An 18,578-nucleotide genomic window follows, 5' to 3' on the forward strand; every position below is an offset into this window, starting at 1 on the left:
TAGAGGGCCGAGGATAGAGCCTTGTGGTACACCGAATTTTATTAAACCTGTGTCGGATTTAAGCTCATGTAGACTGCCTCCGTCCTGTAAGATAGTTTTCCAACAATTTGTGTGCAATACCGCAAATTCCATATTTTTCTAGCTTTAGTAATAAGATATCGTGTTTAATTGAATCAAAAGCTTTGCGAAAGTCTAAAAATATTCCGATGGTGAAAAGCTTTTGTTCGAAGTTAGAAAGAAGGCGATCTTTTATGTCCAGTAGAGCAGTCTACGTGGATTTACCAGCCTGAAATCCATACTGTTCTTTGCATATTATGTTTTTTTATCTAGGAAGTTTCCTAACCTTATATATACCACACGTTCTGCGATTTTAGAAAAGAGTGGCAATATTGAGATAGAACGATAATTGTTCATACCATTTTTGTCACCTCCCTTGTAGATTACTGTAACTCGAGCTGGTTTCATCTTATCAAGGAAGATACCAGTCAGGAGCATTCTGTTGCATATATGTGTTAAAGGTGGACTAATGCTTCTAATAGTGGCTTTTACTGGTACCGTACTTATATCGTTATCACCTGGTGAACAGTTATTTTTAAGGGAATTAACGATAGCCACGACTTCTTCTTCAGACGCGGGGGTCAGATATAGAGACAACTAGTTTTCATATAAAAGTCTGTGGGTGATGGGTGACACGTGCCCGCTGTGATATTACAAGCGCCTGCATTAAGAAAATGTTCATTAAATGTATTAGCAAGTGTTACACCAGAGCAGGAAGTTCCATTAATCAGTAGCTCGGAAGGCAGACGAGGTTTCCCATTGGATATCATGCCATTTACAACTTTCCAGACCTGTTTGGGTTTGTTCACTATTGAAGCAAATTTGTTTTCATAATAGGCCATTTTAGCCTTCTTTAGATCCAGATTTAATCTGTTTCTAAATTTCTTAAATTCTTCGAAATCGATTGGGTCTCTTGTTTCTAAGAAATGAGCAAATAACGAGTTTTTATATCGAATGCGCTTGAGAAGAACCGGGGTAATCCAGACTTTCTTAGCTTTTTTGTGCTTATGGATGGCAGCCATAGGAAATGCAATGTTGCAATTGTGTTGCACCTTTTCTAAAAATATATCGTACGCTACGGACGGATCATTTTCTAGATATACTTCTGCCCAACAAGTTTCAGCCATAAGTGAACAAAAATAGGCAACTGTATCTTCATTCACTGTTCGTCGCTTGTACTTAGGTTTTGCAGAGTGTTGATTATTTGAAAACAAGCCAAAAAATGGCATATGATCGCTTATGGCTGATGAAAAGACACCTGTGGTAACTGTATGTGGGGAAAAATTTGTAAAACAGTGATCAATGAGTGTTTCTGTTTGCTGGCTTATTCTGTTAGGTAGGTCGATAACATTTTGGCAACCATGTAAGAATATCAATTCAAGTAGTTTAGTCTGCATCGGGTTTTTCTTAAGCAAATCAACGTTCATATCACCAAATATAATGGCACGCCATCTGTTTTGATTTGCTAAATTAAGGAAACTATCAGAGAAGTCAAGGAATGCATCAAGATTACCATGAGGGGGCGGTATACTAAAAGTAAAGCAATGTTGCGATGCAGTAAACTAACAACTTCAAAGTTTTCATTTACAACACATGATTCTGTAAGAACGTCATAGGGGAAACGTCCGTGTACATATAGAGATATACCACCTCCGCGCTTGCCGTGTCGGTACATAGAAATGTGATTGTAGCATGGAATCTGCACAACTTCCGCATCAGAGCTATACCAAGTTTCCGTGAAACCAATGACATCAAAACCACACTTTAGTTCCTCTAATTCAGCTTCAATTTCTTCGACCTTATTCTTCAAACTGCGTACGTTCAGGTTATACAAGGAGAGAACCTCTTGAGGAGCATAAGTGTTGGCATTGAACAATTGATTAAAAAGGTCAGGGTTATAGTAAGCCATCATTCCAAACAGAGATTTAGCAAGGTTCAAAGTTTACGATGCCTATACAATCTTGCTTAGGTCCTCCTCAGAAGCTATCCTTATTGCTGGAGTGCCGCTCTCCTTCCTCACAAAAATCTTTCCCTCTGTTGACCACACTAAAGAGTAGTTCTGCTCGCGAGCTTTTGTTTTAGCTAGCCATCGAAGTTTCTTGTTAGTGGCAGTCAAATTGTCAAAAAATTGTATCTTGTCATCCTGTTCATTGAGGGCTCTGCGTTTTGCAAGCCATGCATCTTTAAGAGCCCGCCTAGAAAACCTTATCAGTGCCACAGGCACCTTCTTTTGGCGTGATGGGAGACGATGCAGGCCTTCAATATCGGCGTCTGATAGGCAGGGTAGTTCGAGCGTCACCGCAAGATCATTTACCTTAGATAGCAAGTCTTCTTTTTCTTCAAAGGGCAAGCCATGGATTTCCATGTTCTGTCTTCTGCTGTATTGTTGCAGATCGTTTAGCTCTTTCTTTAGCTCGTTTTGATCTTTTTCAGCGCTTTCAAGTTTAGTGCGTAGCCTTTCAATCTCTCCATCATGCCTCTCAGAAGTCAGTAGTGTGTCGTATGTCTCAGAAATATACGTGACAGATTTTTCAATGCTTGTTACGGTATCTCTTAATGGTGTCAGGCCATCCAGCTTGATAGTGAGTACAGTCAAATTCTTCTTGATTTCAGAAAGTTCTTTACCCAAAGCAGGTGGGAGCACGAACGTTTGCAGACTACGAGACGAAGATAAGTGGCATGCTGAGCATTGTAATGTTTTCTTATCTGCTTCATTTTTTGCTTTGTATACTCGCTCGCTAATGGCGCAGCATTTACCAAGGTGGTAGGGCTGACGACATTCTGCACATGTCATGAAATCTTGACCATCAGAAAAATCCTCAAAACATGTAAGACAAGTATCTGTCGGCACAGTACTCATATTGAACACAAACTAGGCCAGCAGCGGCAGCGGGACAACCGGTTATTTTTTAAATACAGTGGAAATCAACCAACCTGCGCAAAGCAAAGACGATGGTCAGGCGCTGCACAATTGTTCCTGCCGCTGCCTCTGCTGCCCGAAGTGTGAAGCATCCGTCGGCAGGCTGGGCTTTATAACAGGCTTGAAGGGGGCGTTGTCTGCTGTCCGTCCAGATTACCAGCGGGGCGAGAGGTGCAGCAGTGTAGATAGTTGATGGTAGTCGGTAGATAGTCGGCACAATGCTGGTTCTGCGCAAAGCAAAGACGATGGTCAGGCGCTGCACGATTGTTCCTGCCGCTGCCTCTGCTGCCCGAAGTGTGTCAAGTTTCCTTCCGATCGTCATGCCTAGCAATTTTTTCAGCTTCGGGCACAGATGCTCGTTTAGAAAGACCGGTTCTTTCTCAGAGAAGCCTAGTTCATCTGATTCAAACTTCATCTTTTTTTGCTTTTCCAAGAACGGCATCACGCTTCGCACGGTTATTGAATACCACCACAATGTTTGAGCCAAGTCCAGTTTTTTCCTGCTGCCTTTCACTGTCACTTTCATTGGATTTATTTCTGTCGGTGGTGGTATTCCGTGTAGGAACCTGATGGCACACTTGAACATCTTGTTCTGTTATTGGCTCTCTGACTACATCGCCAACCTTGGCGAGGATATCAATAGGTTTTCATTTTCTTTTTGGGGAATCCCTTTAATTTCAATGTTATTCCGCCTAGAGTACTGCTCCTGTGCAGTGATTCGCAATGAGTTTTCATTTGCACTTTTTTTTCAGTTGTTGAAGCTCATCTGTCATTTCAGCATTAATTGCTCTGAGAGCAGCGTTTTCTTTCTTCAAGTTAGCACACTCCTTTCGGAAGTCCTCAACATCTTGGTTCATGCGTTCTAGACTGGCTTTTAGCTCACGGATTTCTTTGCGCATCTCGCGTTTGAAGTCAGCCAGTTCAGTTCCCATGGCAAATTTCACTGCGCTTGCAAGGCTCAGTACACAAAAATGTTTGACAACAGATGGCAGCAAAGGCAACGGAAAAAACTACCGGCAGGAAACAGCCAAAACTCAAGAATTCCAACCTGTGAACAAGTCGAAAAGAGCGTCCGCTCTGTCCGTCGCCTCCGCTCCCAAGTGAGAGCTGAGCCGCTGGCGTTGTCCTTTTCAAGGAAGGTGAAGCGGACCACGTGGTTCCACGCTGGGCTTGCTGACGCCAGTCTGCGCTGCTGCCTCCGTTAATCTAAAGCCCCTTGATATACAAGTAGCGACACTCTCCTCCACTCCCGCGCTTTCCTCTTCGATTCTCCTCCCCCGCCGGCTGCGCGCGCTGCGCATGGCACGCTTCGCAGGCCATCGCGCGCTCGCTGGCCCGATGCATTCGCTGGCTCCCGTATTCGCACCTAAGTTCAGGATTTTTTTCTCGCTCTGTTATTAAACGAAACCACTAGGAAGGGATGCAACATGCTTGACTCTACCATGACGCACATTTATCACCTTCTCCTTTCAGCAATGAAAGCGCTAAACGTGTGCGCTTGCGGCATGAACAATCGCAGCGTACTATATATAGCCCACATCGGCTTTTGATATCTTCATACTGTTCACCTCAATAGGGCAGAGCTTAATTAGCATAGTATTTACTTTAAATTTGTACATTCTTTAATATTTTTCGGCAAAGTGGCGCTCCGTTAAATGCAATTTCAACTTGCGCTGCATTTTCGCGGTAGTACTTTTTATGACACTACCTTTTTGCAGTCGAGCCAGGCAGAGATTGCGGTAATTCAGTCGGATGTCATTGCACGCGTGAAGTTTAATAAGCAGGACAGTGGCCGAAAAAATGCTGCGAAATTTGCTTTAACGCGATTATGGATTTTGTGTGTTTGTGTGTGTGCAGGGGGGGGGGGGGGGGGGCGGGTCAGTCCTAAAAGGTTGGGGGCCTCGGTGTGATGCATATGCCGCGAATTTAATACCTGGACTATTGAAATTTCACTGCTGCTTGAAAGAGAATAATTTTTTCTAGTATTTTCGTGCTGTCAAGAGATATATATTTTTATTGACTACGGTAGAAGTGATCGTAGCCAAGGGTTTGGCTTGAAATTTATGAAAGATTGCTGACGCCAACGGATGACTAGATTAAGAGATGGGAAGGTACGTGATGCTCTCTCTGTGACTTATTCAGTGTAGCCCATCGAATGCATTCAGTTAGTGCTTCAGACACCCGTGGTGATTCAATATTCAGCGCTGTAAAGGACGATAAGAAAGGATCTAGCCATTCTGTGACTGAGTCAGCTTGAAGGAAACAATTCGTACTGTTTTAGAAACACGGAGTTACAGAATCTGACGTTATTTTGATAGCATATTTAAATGTAAATTGTAAAGATTTCGCCTATGGCGAATGAAAGTCAGCTTTAAAAGGCATCTTTGCTGACTATTTCCTCACGTGCCGGTAGACCTTCGCGGTAGGCTTTCGCACTCGCGGCGGTCACACGAAGGCCTTCATCGCTCTTAAGATCCATAGCAAAGTAAGAAGATGATCAAAGCTTATTTTCGCGAAATTTTTGTCCTTCTTTTTATATTATTCTTCCAATCTGTGGCGCCCAGATGTCATTCCTTTTTGCAATTCGCCAATAAAGCTGTTTCATAAGAGCTGGAAAACCTGACAGCCGCAGCCATAACCATAGATATGAGAGGGCGGCAGGGTTTTGTCAGTTCTTTCAGGTGCTTACTGAAAAAATCGTGCCACCCCAAATCAATTTTCAGACCCAGAGTACAGGTCTGGAGCCTAGAATACACAGCCGCTGTGACACACCAACACATATCCGGCCAGATGCCATTTTTATTTCAGGTGGCTCCTGAAACGTTACACGTTACACGGGAAGCATACAGTAAAAATTCATGATGGTACACAGTTCGGAAAATGAAAATATTCGTATTAACCGCCGGTTAGAAGTAGCATAAGCTCGAACCCAGTAACATGAAACATTGGATGGTGTTAGCCTCTAGACGATATGCGTGAAAGAGGAACAAATATTATTCAAAATAGCGCACCAAATGAAGGCAACGTTAAATTTTTACAACATAACATAACTGAAGGAAACGAAGCAGTTGATTTGTAGGCTCACAAAGTTTTGGACAGGTGATACAACAGAAAGCCGCGCGATAACACTCATGTAAAGCAAATGAAATAAACAAGATTATCACGAAAAGAATTTGAATATCTATATAAAAATATGACATATAATACTAGAATACATTCAGGCAACACAGAAAAGCATTCCAGTCGGCGAAGAAATGAAAGCGTCATATGAATATCATATTAGGTCCCTTAATGTAGAAATGCAACGGATTGGCCTAAGGACAGCAAATGCGCATAAGTCCTTATAGATGCTGCCTTTATTGCTTGTAGAAGCCTGGCTGATGACACGCGCTGTATTGCTGCCATGTGCACCAGTAGCAAATGCTCAAACATTTTACCGTATTCCGGATATCGCAGCATGCATACCGACACTTTTGCTTCCACACTTGCTACTGGCCACGTTAAGTGCCCTCACAGAAGCCTCAGTTCGAACAAAGATTTGAATTCGCACTCTCAAGAACATACGAACGATTTCAGGCAATACGTTATGACATGAAGGAAAAAAAGTTTGCACAGAAATACTCTGAAGTATTGGTCTCTCAGCTAGGGATGTGCTGACACGGTTGGCTAGCAGTGCCTCACTGTTTGCACGGAAAAAGTTTTCAGCTACTTTAATGACTTCAACCACCCCTGCAGAAGGACTGGTGAGCGACAGGTGCGATGAGGAGTAATTCTTGAGCTCAATTAGTTTGCAGCTTGCATCATTAGAAGTTAGAGAAGCACTGCAGTCTTCGCAATGAAACTTCTTTGTTATTTTGGAAATAACGTAGCCTGCTAGGTACACTAGCGACTCCTCTCCTTCCGAGCCTAAGTCTAGAAGGTCAGAGGGAGCTATGACGCTGCCCTCTTCACTCTGTTCTTTTTCTGCATTCAAGCCCACGAGCAAAAATCCTTCATAATCTGAGTAGCTACCGTACCTACTCGGCCTTAGAAACTGTGTGTCGCGCTCCTAAGGCTGCACTTGAACTCGTAGAGGCGTGGGATGGGGTTTTTCGCCCGCAGAGTTGAGAACAGGTTCTCAAGTTCATCTTGACTGAACCTACTTAATAAAACATACTCGAAATCGCACTTCTTTATTAGCATGGCTTGCACTTAGTGCAGACAGTGTTGACAAAATGATGCCTGTTTGAACAGGCTTCCATATTGCTTTAGTCTGTGCACCAATACCAATTTTAGAAAACAACTCTACTGTCTCATTCAGAAATGATACGCCGTCCTCACAAGTTCCTCCATCTGCTTTGCTAAATGCGAGCTTGCTGATTCGTGATGTCAACAAGCGAAACCAGCGAAAGATCGTTGCGACAAACCATGCCGTCGAAAGTGCATTTTTCGATAGCAGTCCTTTCTCTACCAAAATGTGCAAACCAGCTGATGTGTCGTTGTGAAATAAACTGTAAGCCAGACTAACTTTCATTTTGTCATAATGAGTAGGATCGACACATGCAGGATTCAGGTGAGGAGCAAGCTTGAGCTGAGATTTTGCGTCACGCTGAACCAGAATCTTAATATATTCAATGTTTACAACGTTAGTTGGCAGGCCGTTTTTTTTAACTACGTCATCGGGAAGGTAAATTAACTGACCTTTAGTCAAGTGGTTCCTCAAATTTTTCAGTAAGTGGGGCACATCAGCAAAAAACCACAGCTTTCGTGTAGGATCACAGGGGTGAACACAGTTTGTATGCGGCCGGCTGTGTCTTCCTGCATGAATGCCAAATAGCCTCCAGAGCGCCAGGTTCCCGCCCCCCATGTCGGAGGTCACGGCATGAATTTTCAATCCCAGTGCTTCGCATTTCGTTATTACATTAATTATTTCTTCCTTCAGTGTTACAGCATGGAATAAATTTCCTGTTAAATGATAGACAATCGTTTGTTTCCACCTAGTGGACAACCCTCCCAAGATGAACACTAAGCCGTGAGTAGCTAGCGTATCTTCCGGTAGGGAACCGTCAGATAAAGGCAATGTCGGAGCGCCGAGAACACAGCGGCATGAGTGATCGTAAACGAGCCCTGGTGTAACTTGCATTTCGTCAATCATTAAGGTGGCGTGGTGCTCTTCAGGCTTCATGAGGTCAATCTAGGAGGAAAAACACATAATACGCACCACAGGCTTAATACAACATCCACCACAGCCATATCTAAGCTATGATCAATCTTCAAAGCTATAATGTGTAGAGAAATATTGCAGCAACTTTTATAGTATTAAGAGAAGCAAAAGAACACAGAGTCGCTTTAATATATACTCGCAGTAAATCATAATGCTAGTAAAAGGAACCTTAATGTCATTACCAATTCATAGCCCTCAATTACCTCTCATGTCTTACAGGCAGATTCAGAACCGTAGCGCTTTTATGTATGAGGCTCATGTATACATAGTTATTCAGTATACCTTCATTCTGAGAGGCTCGATCATGTCTTGAAGAAGCCCAGGCTGAAACTTGAAATTCTCCAAATGGTGTTGGAGTGTGCGCTCGGATGGGAACGGGAAACCATGGTTTCTCAGCAGACTGTAGCCTTGGCACCCGCAGGACAGACGCAGCTTGAGTGACTTTACAAGCGTGCTGGCCTCCCAGCGCATCCCTTGTGCTGAAAGCCGCTCCATTGACCTCATCTGGTCGTCACTGAAAATATTTTAAACTTTGACTTCAGCCGTTCTTTTTCTTCTTCACTTTTAAGATATCTTCCCTGGGCAGCTCCTAGTTTCCTCTGCGACTCTTCATGGAGGCGCTCCAGTTGTGATATGCGGTTTAATAGAGCTTGGTGTGTTGCTAAAAAAAAATAAAATAAGCAGTCCTTCAGGCACCAGGGACGAATTTCTGTATAATAAAAAAACCACTTAAAGTTTGCAGAATCTTACAAAATCTTACAAGCATGCTCAAGATCAGATGCACGAGGCTCTGGTGTCGCTATGCGGTCCGCGGAGTGCGTGGCTGTTTCCTGATCTGCCAAAAAAAGAAAGGCCTCAGACAAAGCTAACAACTTTGCAGTCGAACCTAACACTTACCGCATGGAAAAGGCAGCTTTGTGGACTCATGAACTTCGATATCTTCGGCTTGGACTGAAATGAGGAAGCCAAGCACTGTTCAAATACGGATCTCCTGATCTCAAGTATTTATACCATTGCGAGCATTTTCAGCGAGCAATGTGTGGAACGGCAAGCATCTTGTGACCATGCAACTAATTACGATCGTGTTCAAGGGTAGACGAAGCAGGACTTGAAGGCATGACTCTGCCATCAGGCAGTTCTCCAGCTGTCAAGAAATCTGCGTGAAAGGACAATGTCAGGCACTGCAAATGCATGCGGTGTGACCAAGCTAGTACTCACCGTCAGGAATGCACTGCTCGCCACTGCCATTATGAATCGCGACATCTTCTTCGAATGGGACCGAAATGGAAAAGCCAAAGCCTCCTGAAAGCCTGAAGCACCGGTTTAGGTTTGCAAGTGAGCGCAATGTTTCAAAAAAAAAAAGTATGCTCACAGGATGACTCGGCAGGCACTACTGCTTTGACGTTGTTCGCAGGTACGCATGCTGGAGCGAAACAAATATTTCAGATACACCGACAGCAAATTCAATTCCGGAAAATGTTCGCGAGTCAGCGGCGCATTGCTAGGTTTTTACTGGGTATTTATGTAAAAAGTTAATGTTTTATTAGACATTTTCCGATCGTGCTGCAGAAAAATGCAACAAACATCACTCACCGCTTTTGTTTGGGAGTGGCAGCCTTATCGCAGGAGGCATCCTTTGCTTAGGCGCACTCCGATGAGAAAAAATGGTCGGAATCGCATTAGGCTTTAATTTCTTCTTCCCGTACTTCTGCAGTATGAGCGGCTCAAACTGATCAGTATCGAAATGGAGCTGCAATATTATGCAATACTGTTAAGAAAACGCGATAAAAAAATTTTTCTGGGCGAGTGAATTCCCAAAACGCTACAAAGTTAATTCCAATGTACCTCGTGAGGTCTTTCTCTTGAATTAATTTTTAAAGGCATAGCTAATATTCGGCTGCTTAATTTATTCAGGACCACTAAAAAAGACACGTGATAAAAAAAGAGTTTCAGGGCTTTTAGTGATCAAATAAACCAAACATAACCCAAAATAAATATTTGAGGTCACGTGTACGCGAGCTAAGAAACTGCTAAATCACCCTAAGGCAGGCGATAGTATAACTCTGCTATAGTGCCAAACGGCATTGTTTTTTCAGACCACAGCAGAGCTCTGGGGAACACGGGAGATAGTCTGGCTTACACGCTGCGAAAATCTACATGCTTCCTATTCTGCGCCACCGTTAGAACCACGTGTATTTGCTGGAAAGAAACATTACGTCCGCGATGGAAACATTTTAGCGGGAAACCCACACCGAGACTCAGAAATTAAGGCGGCTATAATAGGCGCAGCACACAGCAATGCCATCAAATGGAAAGTATAACATGGTAAACGACACACAATGATGAGCGAATTAAGCAAGATTGTCAGCCTCTTCACGAGCTGGCAAGAAGTTTCAAGTATACAGACTAGTTTATGCACCAAGCAAAGCAGAGTACCTCGCAGAGGACGGTGTGGTTCGTCGGAGTGAAGTCCTTACGTCCGATGTTCTGAATCCACTTTTTTCTTCGACTGATGTCGTTCTTTCCTCGAGGATTCGTGAAAAAGCATTAAGCCATTTTCACGCCGGCTTGTGCACTGAAATGCGCAGCAACCCGGCATAACGCGGCGCTAAAAGCACGGTTCGAATGAATGAAGCTCGACCCGCGACAGAGGAAGGCGGCCTGCACATGGCGCCGAAGAAAAACAACAACAGAAGCAAAGCGACGCTTTCGCGCGCGTTTCCAAGGCGATGGCGGAAGGGCCAATCATCGGTCAGAAATGCGCCGAGTGGAGGCGCGGGCGAGGAGGACGTGCGAGGGTGTGCAGTGCGGCGGCAAAGTTAACAGAATGGCGCTACTTGTATATCAAGGGGCTTTACGTTAATCAGCTTGATCGGCACTCGATAAAGGTGAAGGCTGGCCGGGTGCGCCTGTGAACAATTCGAAAAAATGAGCGTCCGCTCTGTCCGTCGTCTCCGCTGCCAAGTCCTGCACCAGGCAGACACTGTTTCAGAGAGATCAGGCAGCGTCACGTATTCGATACCATTTTTATAAAAAACGCTGCACATCCACCACGACCAGAGAGGCTATCTTTACTAATAACTGAGTAACCTGGTGGAAAGAATTCTTTATCGGAAAGTGATCTGTTCAACCAGGTTTCAGTGACACATATTACTGACGGCTCATGGCATTCCACAGGACAGTTGAAGTTAACACTCATTTACTAAACTGCGGGCATTCATGATCAAAAGTGTTACGTTTTGTTTCAGTGCGAGTGAAGCATTGTTCTGCGCAATTGTACTGGTGGGCGCTTTAACAAGGGAATTGTTGACATCGTCCCACGAATACCAAACATTGTCTATAAATAGATGGTCAAACTGTAGACGAGATTTGATGGCGTTATTCCTATGGAATTATCCCATAGCAATTTACGCACACAATGCACGTGCGCCGAAAAGTCCTCAGTTACGTACTCCTTAGATCTCTAAGTTGCTAACGTTGCGCGGTATAGGACACTCAGTTCAAAAGTCTAACACCTTAAAATCACAGGTCTTGCTTTTCTGTCTCTTTTTTCGCTTAATCGTTGCTAACGCTCGATGCTATTGCATATGCCACACCTAGCTTTGTGGTTCGCTGATTTGAGTAGCATACCAGGGGTCTCATCTGTAAGTTCCGCCAAGCCGTGCATGATTAAGTTGTTCCTGAGGGACCGATTCTCAAGATTATCGTTCTTTCGGTGAATGTTATGCATAATGTCGTTTATGCCAGCGAGAGTTTCTTCCAATTCTTCAACACGCAAGGCGGCGTCATTTGTAGCAGCAGAATTCGCTTCTAGTTTTGTGAAACGATAGTCAAACAAGGCAATTTTAGTAGTGAGGGTCGCGAGTTCATGGCTGATGCGGGCTTGACTGGCAATAATTCACCCAGCATTTTTCTCTGATCTCGACTTAACATCTTGTTCAGGGGGTGGTCCAGGGTTAGCGTCAACATCCCCAGAAAGAAGGAGCAAACTTTTTGCAATCCCTGATAACAAACAACTACTAGTTTCAGCAAGCACAATAAACACAGTGGGGTCTGCCAACATCACTAGAAATCGATAAACGCTTTTTATAGCACTTACAGTTATGAAATTCACCCACCTGTAAAGTGAAGCAAAAACACCTCAGGCCAACAATTGTTCATACAAAGGAGGAGGAGGAGAAGGAAAAACTTTATTTATATTTGATGTTAAGATTTGTTATTAGCGGTCGCGGGCTGTCTTCTTCATCTTCCGATGAGTTATTGCAGCCCGTCTTAACAGGGTTGGGGCCCCTGGTCCTGGGCTCCACTGAGGTATGCCGCAGGTAGGCTCTCCGCACCAATCCGCGCTGGACGGCCGGGTCCTTGCTTGAGGCAGGATACGTTTTCCGCATATTTTATGCACCGCTCGGCAAAGCACCTAATGCACGGCGATTACAGTTCTGTGCACAAAATTTGCATAAAGCATTGGGCATTGTTAAAAACCATTACACTTAGCGTCAAATGACCAATGCGGTTCATTGGATGTTCCTTATATGCCACTGCACAAAAATTTTACTTTGTAAAAACGAGATGTCAGTTATATGGGCTTACATGGGAGCTTCCAAGGGGAATAGCCAACTCCTTCATTATAACCATTATTTCATCGCAAACCATTTCGTTAAAGCTAGGTTTGACTGTACCTGTCTTTTTCCAGTCAAGGTTTCTCCATCTCCAGCATGTCACTGTGCATTTGCAAGGGCCCTCATTTTCATAATGGATCTTGTACCTCATGTTGCAGGTCTCTGCTCCAGTCAAATAGTGTCCAATCCATCAGTACAGAGGGAATGTGCGTTTACAACAGTCTAATTTCCAACATGAAATTTGTACTTTATGTTGCATATGTCTTTTCCACTCAAACCATGTCCAGTCCATCTCCACAGGTGGCTGTGCATCTGCAACGACCCTCTATTTAATGGGGACTCATACACTCAGCTTTGCTGCTATGGCTTCCATCGGAATGGCTGACAAGCACTGGTGATTGATACTCCTCTTGTGGTCACAGTGCTCAGCCTGGTACTCCATAGTTACCTTGCTCACTTTTTTGTGTGATGACCATAGTTTCAAAACAATGCATGGTTCTTAAACGCTTGTTCTCAAACTTCATTTATATTGAAACCAGTCTTTATGTTGGAATACCATTTCCTGCCCTTTCATAGTTGCTCTCTGGCTGCAGTCTGTCAGGTTGGCATTGACTGAGCATGCATTCAAGCTGTCCCAGGCTGCCGCGATGGGTCAGTGGTTATGGCGCTCGGCTGCTGACCCGAAAGAAGCGGATTCAATCCCGGTCACGGCGGTCAAATTTCGATGCAGGCGAAATTCTATAGGCTCGTGTACTGTTTGATGTCAGTGCACGTTTAAGAACCCTAGCTGGTCGAAATTTCCAGAGCCTTTCACTGCGGCGTCCCTCATAGCCTGAGTCGCTTTGGGACGTTAGACCCCCATAAACCGCATTCAAGCTGTTCCTGAGAAATATTGTTATATGCAAAATGTTTTCATATGCGTAAAGTGCATTCCATTGGGTTATGTGTCTACTGTGTCTTGGTGTTCAGTTTCGCTTTGTCGTGCTGAGATGACTTGGTAGTCAATCTACTACTCATTTATTTATTTATTTATTGATACTGTCAGCCGTAAGGCCGTTACAGGGTGGATGCATACAACTCAAGAAGTACACACAGCCACAAGTACAAAGTTTATACAAACTTATATGAAATCATCAATCTTGCCAGCAGATAAAGCCACAAGTGTGTCAGATAGGTAAGTGTTCATAATAATACGCTCGGTTTCAGACCACCGAGGATCGGAACCGCAGTTAAAGAACATAACGAATGACAGCAATCGCAAATGGTTTTATAGGCTTAAATAACGGGAGAGGTAAGTTTCAAATTGACGTAGATTATCTGCTTGTAAAAGGTCCTGAGGCAAGGAATTCTATTCAGCTAAGGTTCTGGGGAATGAGTATTTAAAGGAATTTGTTGTGCATAGAGGGCGCTACTGTTAGTAGGTATCACGACACCATCTACATTTATCTGTATATATACGTCGTTGGTTGGAATGAACGGGGGATTTGGTGGCACGCCGCCGCCCATGGAACATCGCGTCTTTCTTCACTCTGGCGTCGACACCTCGACGCCACCACATACTGGCGCAGTCTACAGCCGAAGGCTTCACGTTTGGGCATCTTGACTACAGCACTGAGGCTAGTCACGCGCAGGAGGCGTGTCAGGCATGATGGATTCATTTGCGCTATCGCCAGTGGCCATTTTTCTGGAAGTGCCTGGACAACCGCCGGTTGCTTGGCACCAGTGGAAGGAGGACATCGCGCATTTTCTACAAGCAACAGGACTGGACGAGAAGTCACAGGTTCGGAAGAGGGCCATCCTGCTACAATGTCTAGGTGTTGAGGGTCGTCGCGTTTTCCGCACGCTGACTTCGAAACCGAAGACTGCGAGCGCCGCATCGGATTTGCTCGGGCAGAAGTCGGAGCAAGCGAGTGCTACTGCGAACGTTTATGATGAAGCACTCGGTCTGCTGGAACGCCATTTCAGAAGTACTGTGAACGTCCTCGTTGAGCGTCGCAGGTTCACTGCGACGGCAGCTCCCAGATGAACCGATACGCTACTACGTCACAGCTCTCCGACAATTGGTGAAGACCTGCGACTTCGACGACTTTCTTGAGGCAGCTTTGCGTGACAAGGTTGTCGATGGCGTTCGAAGTATGGAATTGCGACAGAAGATGCTGTTTAAAGGGTCGAAACTTACACTGGATGAGACAGTCGACATTCTGCGGGCGTATGAAGAGGCATCAGATGGCGTCCGACTGTATGAGGACGATTACGACGCTTCCCGTGTCCAGCGAGTGACGGAGGCAAAATGTCAACCGCTGAGGGGCGGTTCCTCAGGTTCTTCGTCAGGTCCGGTGCGCAGGTGCTACCGGTGCGGCTCAGCAGGACACCTGGCCAACTCGCGGGAATGCAAGGCGCGTGGGAAGCGTTGCGCAAGGTGCCACAAGATTGGGCATTTCCAAGTAGTATGTGAAGGCCGCGGAGAAGCAGAAGTGCGAGCTATTCGAGATGAAGACTGCACGGAGGTGTTGGGCGAGCTGACAGTGACGCAGGCGGAACGGGGCTTTGGTCGCAGATATGTGCGCCTAGGACGAACCAGTTCAGCTGCTGATAGACACTGGCTCAGCTGTGTTCATTTTACCACATCATGTATATCAAGAAACTTTCGCCTGCCGATTTGCTTTGGGTCCTGCTGTAGCGGCGCTGCGGGTCTTCTCTGGCAAAAGGATTCCGGTCATCGGTTGCTTTGTGGCCAAAACTAGACATGGGAGTGTGTCGGCCAACGTTCGGTTCCACGTTGTTCCACAGGACATGGCGTTATTGGGTTTGGTCGCAGTGCAACAGCTACGGTTACACATTGATGGAGCATCGTTGGCATGTCGGCAGACAACGGCGAGCACCGGGTCACTAGCCCCCGAACTATGTTAGTTCTCTTTTTTTTCGTCGACAAATTAGGTTTGGCGAAAAACGTAGTACATGAAGTGAAGCTGGGCGCCAATGTGAAGCCCGTGAGAGGGAAGGTTCGGCGCCTGCCTTTGTCACTACGAGAGCAAGTTTCTAATGAGCTAGCAAGGTTGGAAGAGGAAGGCATCATTGAGCGTGTGAATGCCTCGGAGTGGGTGTCACCGGTGGTTGTAGTGAAAAAAAAAAGGATGGACGGATCCGCCTGTGCGTAGATTTGCGGGAAGCAAGCAAAGCAATAGTTAGTGGCTTATGGGTTTTCGCTACCTCATACTGAAGATCTCGTTGAGTGAGCTGAATGGGGCAGCATGGTTTTCAAAATTGGACTTGGCATCCGCGTACTACCAAGTGGAGTTGGCTGAAGGCAGTCGAGAAATAACAACGTTCGTGACGCATGAAGGATTGTTCCGTTTCCGCAGAGTATATTTTGGCCTCGCCTCGGTCCCGGCTGCATTTCAGCGGATGATGCAGGAGATTTTGAAGGGTTGCAAAGGAGTCCTGTTTTACATTAACGATATCATCGTTTTCGGCAGGACAAAGAGGGAACAGCTGAACCACTTGCGTGAGGTTTTGCGGCAGATTGCTAAGGCTGGCCCGCAACTTAACAAGAAATGTGTATTTGAGGTGCAAGAACTATCATTCTTGGGCCACCATGTCAGTGCTAAAAGGCTCAGGCCGCTGAAGTCGAGAGTTGACGCAATTCTTTGTGCACAGCCACCGACTGATGTGGTTGGTCTCCGTTCTTTTTTGGGACTTCTGCGGTATTCTCGTTTTATTCCAAATGCAGAGGAAGTGGAGCCATTACGGCGTCTTCTTCGCAAGGGCCAGGGATTCTGCTGGGACCGGAGCGCCGAGGACAGTTTCTGCAAGGCCAAGGCGCTGCTGGGATCGTGCGGGGCCGTGGCCATGTTTGACAGGGCACTACCTGTAAAGGTGACGGCTGATGCCTCGTCCTATGGGCTAGGGGCTGTGTTGGAACAAGTCGTTGATGGGGAGTCGCGCACAGTGGCATTTACATCCAGAACTTTGGCACCACAAGAACGTAGGTATTTTACAGGAGAACGGGAAGCATTGGCATGCCTATGGGCTTGCGAGTACTGGCATGTATATTTGTGGGGCCGAAAGTTCATTCTAAGGACCGATAATCAGACACTGGTGACTGCTATCCAGCAGTGGCACAGGACGGCGCCCGCTTCGAATAGAAACGTGGTGTGCAAGGCTCATGCAGTACTTCACTGTACAGTATACAAAGGGAGAAACCAGTGCGGTGGCGGATGCACTGTCTCAGTTGCCTGTGCCGTCTGTGGAAGGTGAGCCTTTGGAGGAGGTAGTCGCTGTGGTGTCAAGTGTGGTTACGAAAAGTCAACTACAGGAAGCAACAGATAATGACCCAGTGTTGCAGGAGGTGATCATGTCTGGGTGGCCAGAAAACAATGAGCTCACAGGAAAGCTCTTGTTGCATTCGGGATGAACTTTCTGTTGTGGAGCGATTGCTGCTTCGGGCGGAGCGAGTAGTGCCTCCAGCGGATCCCGTATCCAAGTTTGTTGCAATTGCTCACGAATCTCATCCGGGCATTGTCAGGACAAAGCAACGGCTGAGAGAGTTGTTTGAGTAGATGAAGCGCACAAAAACACAGAACACAGGGAAGGAAGACACGAGACAGGCGCTTCACGTAAAGGAAGACACGAGAAGCGCCTGTCTCGTGTCTTCCTTCCCTGTGTTCTGTGTTTTTGTGCGCTTCATCTACTCAAGATACGAACCAACTTGCCCAAGAACGTGTTCTACTGAGAGAGTTGTACTGGTGGCCTAGAATGGATGACGATTTGAAAAATGCCATCAGAAGCTGTGCAGTTTGTAAAGCGGGAGACAAGTCTGCAAAAAACTATGACAGCCCCCCTGCAGCCAGTACGTTGGCCAGAGAAGCCATGGGATAATCTGGGAATAAATATTGTGGGCCCAATGGAACGAGCACCGCCCGTCTGGAGGTTTTCAGTAACAGTCGTGGATTAACACAGAAAGTGGCCTGTAGTTTTTTTTTGTTTCATCTATAACTGCACAGTCAGTAGTCAAAGTCTTGCTAGAGCTTTTTGCATGGGAAGGGTACCCAGGGAGTGTGGTCACAGACAATGGACGTCACTTGGGCTGCAGAATCAAGAGGCTAAGCACAGGCCGCAAGAAAATCAAGCAGTGTCCAGCTGCAAAGAGCACGCGCGACTCACTTCTTTGTCCTCAAGGCGCCGCCCGGGGACACCTGGCGGCATTATTCCCCCTCCCCAACCAAATAAAAGGAAGCAAATACGTGGGCGCACTTGGAGCGAACGAGGTGCCCGTTACTGCGTAAAGTACGGCTTCATACGCAGTACGTGCATGACCTCAGGCTGCGGTCGACGGCGCGAACTGGACAGAGTGCCATCGGGGAGGACTTCATACATCACATCCGTGATGCGTCGCAGCACTGTGTAGGGTCCAAAGTAGCGGCTCAGAAGCTTCTCCGACAGGCCGGGGCGACGTACCAGGGTCCATACCCACACTTTGTCGTCGGGGTGGTACTCGACCTGCCGATGTCGTTGGTCGTAGCGTTCTGCATCCGTTGCCTGCTGCCGGCGGATGTGCATACGGGCCAGTTGGCGGGCTTCCTCTGCGTGCCGGGTAAATTCCTCGGCGTCTGGCGTGAGCGCCTGGTCGTCAGGGGGGCACGGAAGCATGGCGTCGAGCATCGATTGGACATCACGGCCGTAGACGAGGCGAAACGGCGTAAATCGAGTCGTTTCCTGAATCGCCGTGTTGTAGGCAAACGTCACATATGGCAGGATATCGACCCAAGTCTGGTGCTGT

The 18,578-nt window shown here is 46.1% G+C and overlaps 2 long non-coding RNA genes and 1 pseudogene across 3 annotated transcripts in view; 1 reads left to right on the top strand and 2 right to left on the bottom strand.

Moving 5' to 3' along the window:
- Window positions 1–4,066, bottom strand: part of LOC144122173 (uncharacterized) — a 64,368-nt gene extending 60,302 nt beyond the window's left edge. For both annotated transcript variants that reach the window (XR_013312827.1, XR_013312826.1), the window contains exons 1-2: window positions 4,026–4,066; window positions 2,992–3,204 (exon numbers count right to left, since the gene is read on the bottom strand). This is a non-coding gene — a long non-coding RNA (uncharacterized LOC144122173). The remainder of the gene's footprint in view (window positions 1–2,991; window positions 3,205–4,025) is intronic.
- Window positions 4,067–7,082: 3,016 nt separating this feature from the next.
- LOC144119471 (uncharacterized) lies at window positions 7,083–10,832 on the bottom strand. Its single transcript, XR_013312380.1, has 8 exons — window positions 10,617–10,832; window positions 9,774–9,930; window positions 9,553–9,603; window positions 9,399–9,482; window positions 9,078–9,336; window positions 8,941–9,015; window positions 8,463–8,841; window positions 7,083–8,150 (listed from the first exon to the last, which is right to left on the bottom strand). It is a non-coding gene; the product is annotated as an uncharacterized LOC144119471 (long non-coding RNA).
- Window positions 10,833–13,446: 2,614 nt separating this feature from the next.
- Window positions 13,447–18,578, top strand: part of LOC144120373 (uncharacterized) — a 79,808-nt pseudogene continuing 74,676 nt past the window's right edge.

Source organism: Amblyomma americanum, chromosome 2 (assembly GCF_052857255.1).
Source record: "Amblyomma americanum isolate KBUSLIRL-KWMA chromosome 2, ASM5285725v1, whole genome shotgun sequence".
NCBI classification, from domain to species: domain Eukaryota; kingdom Metazoa; phylum Arthropoda; class Arachnida; order Ixodida; family Ixodidae; genus Amblyomma; species Amblyomma americanum.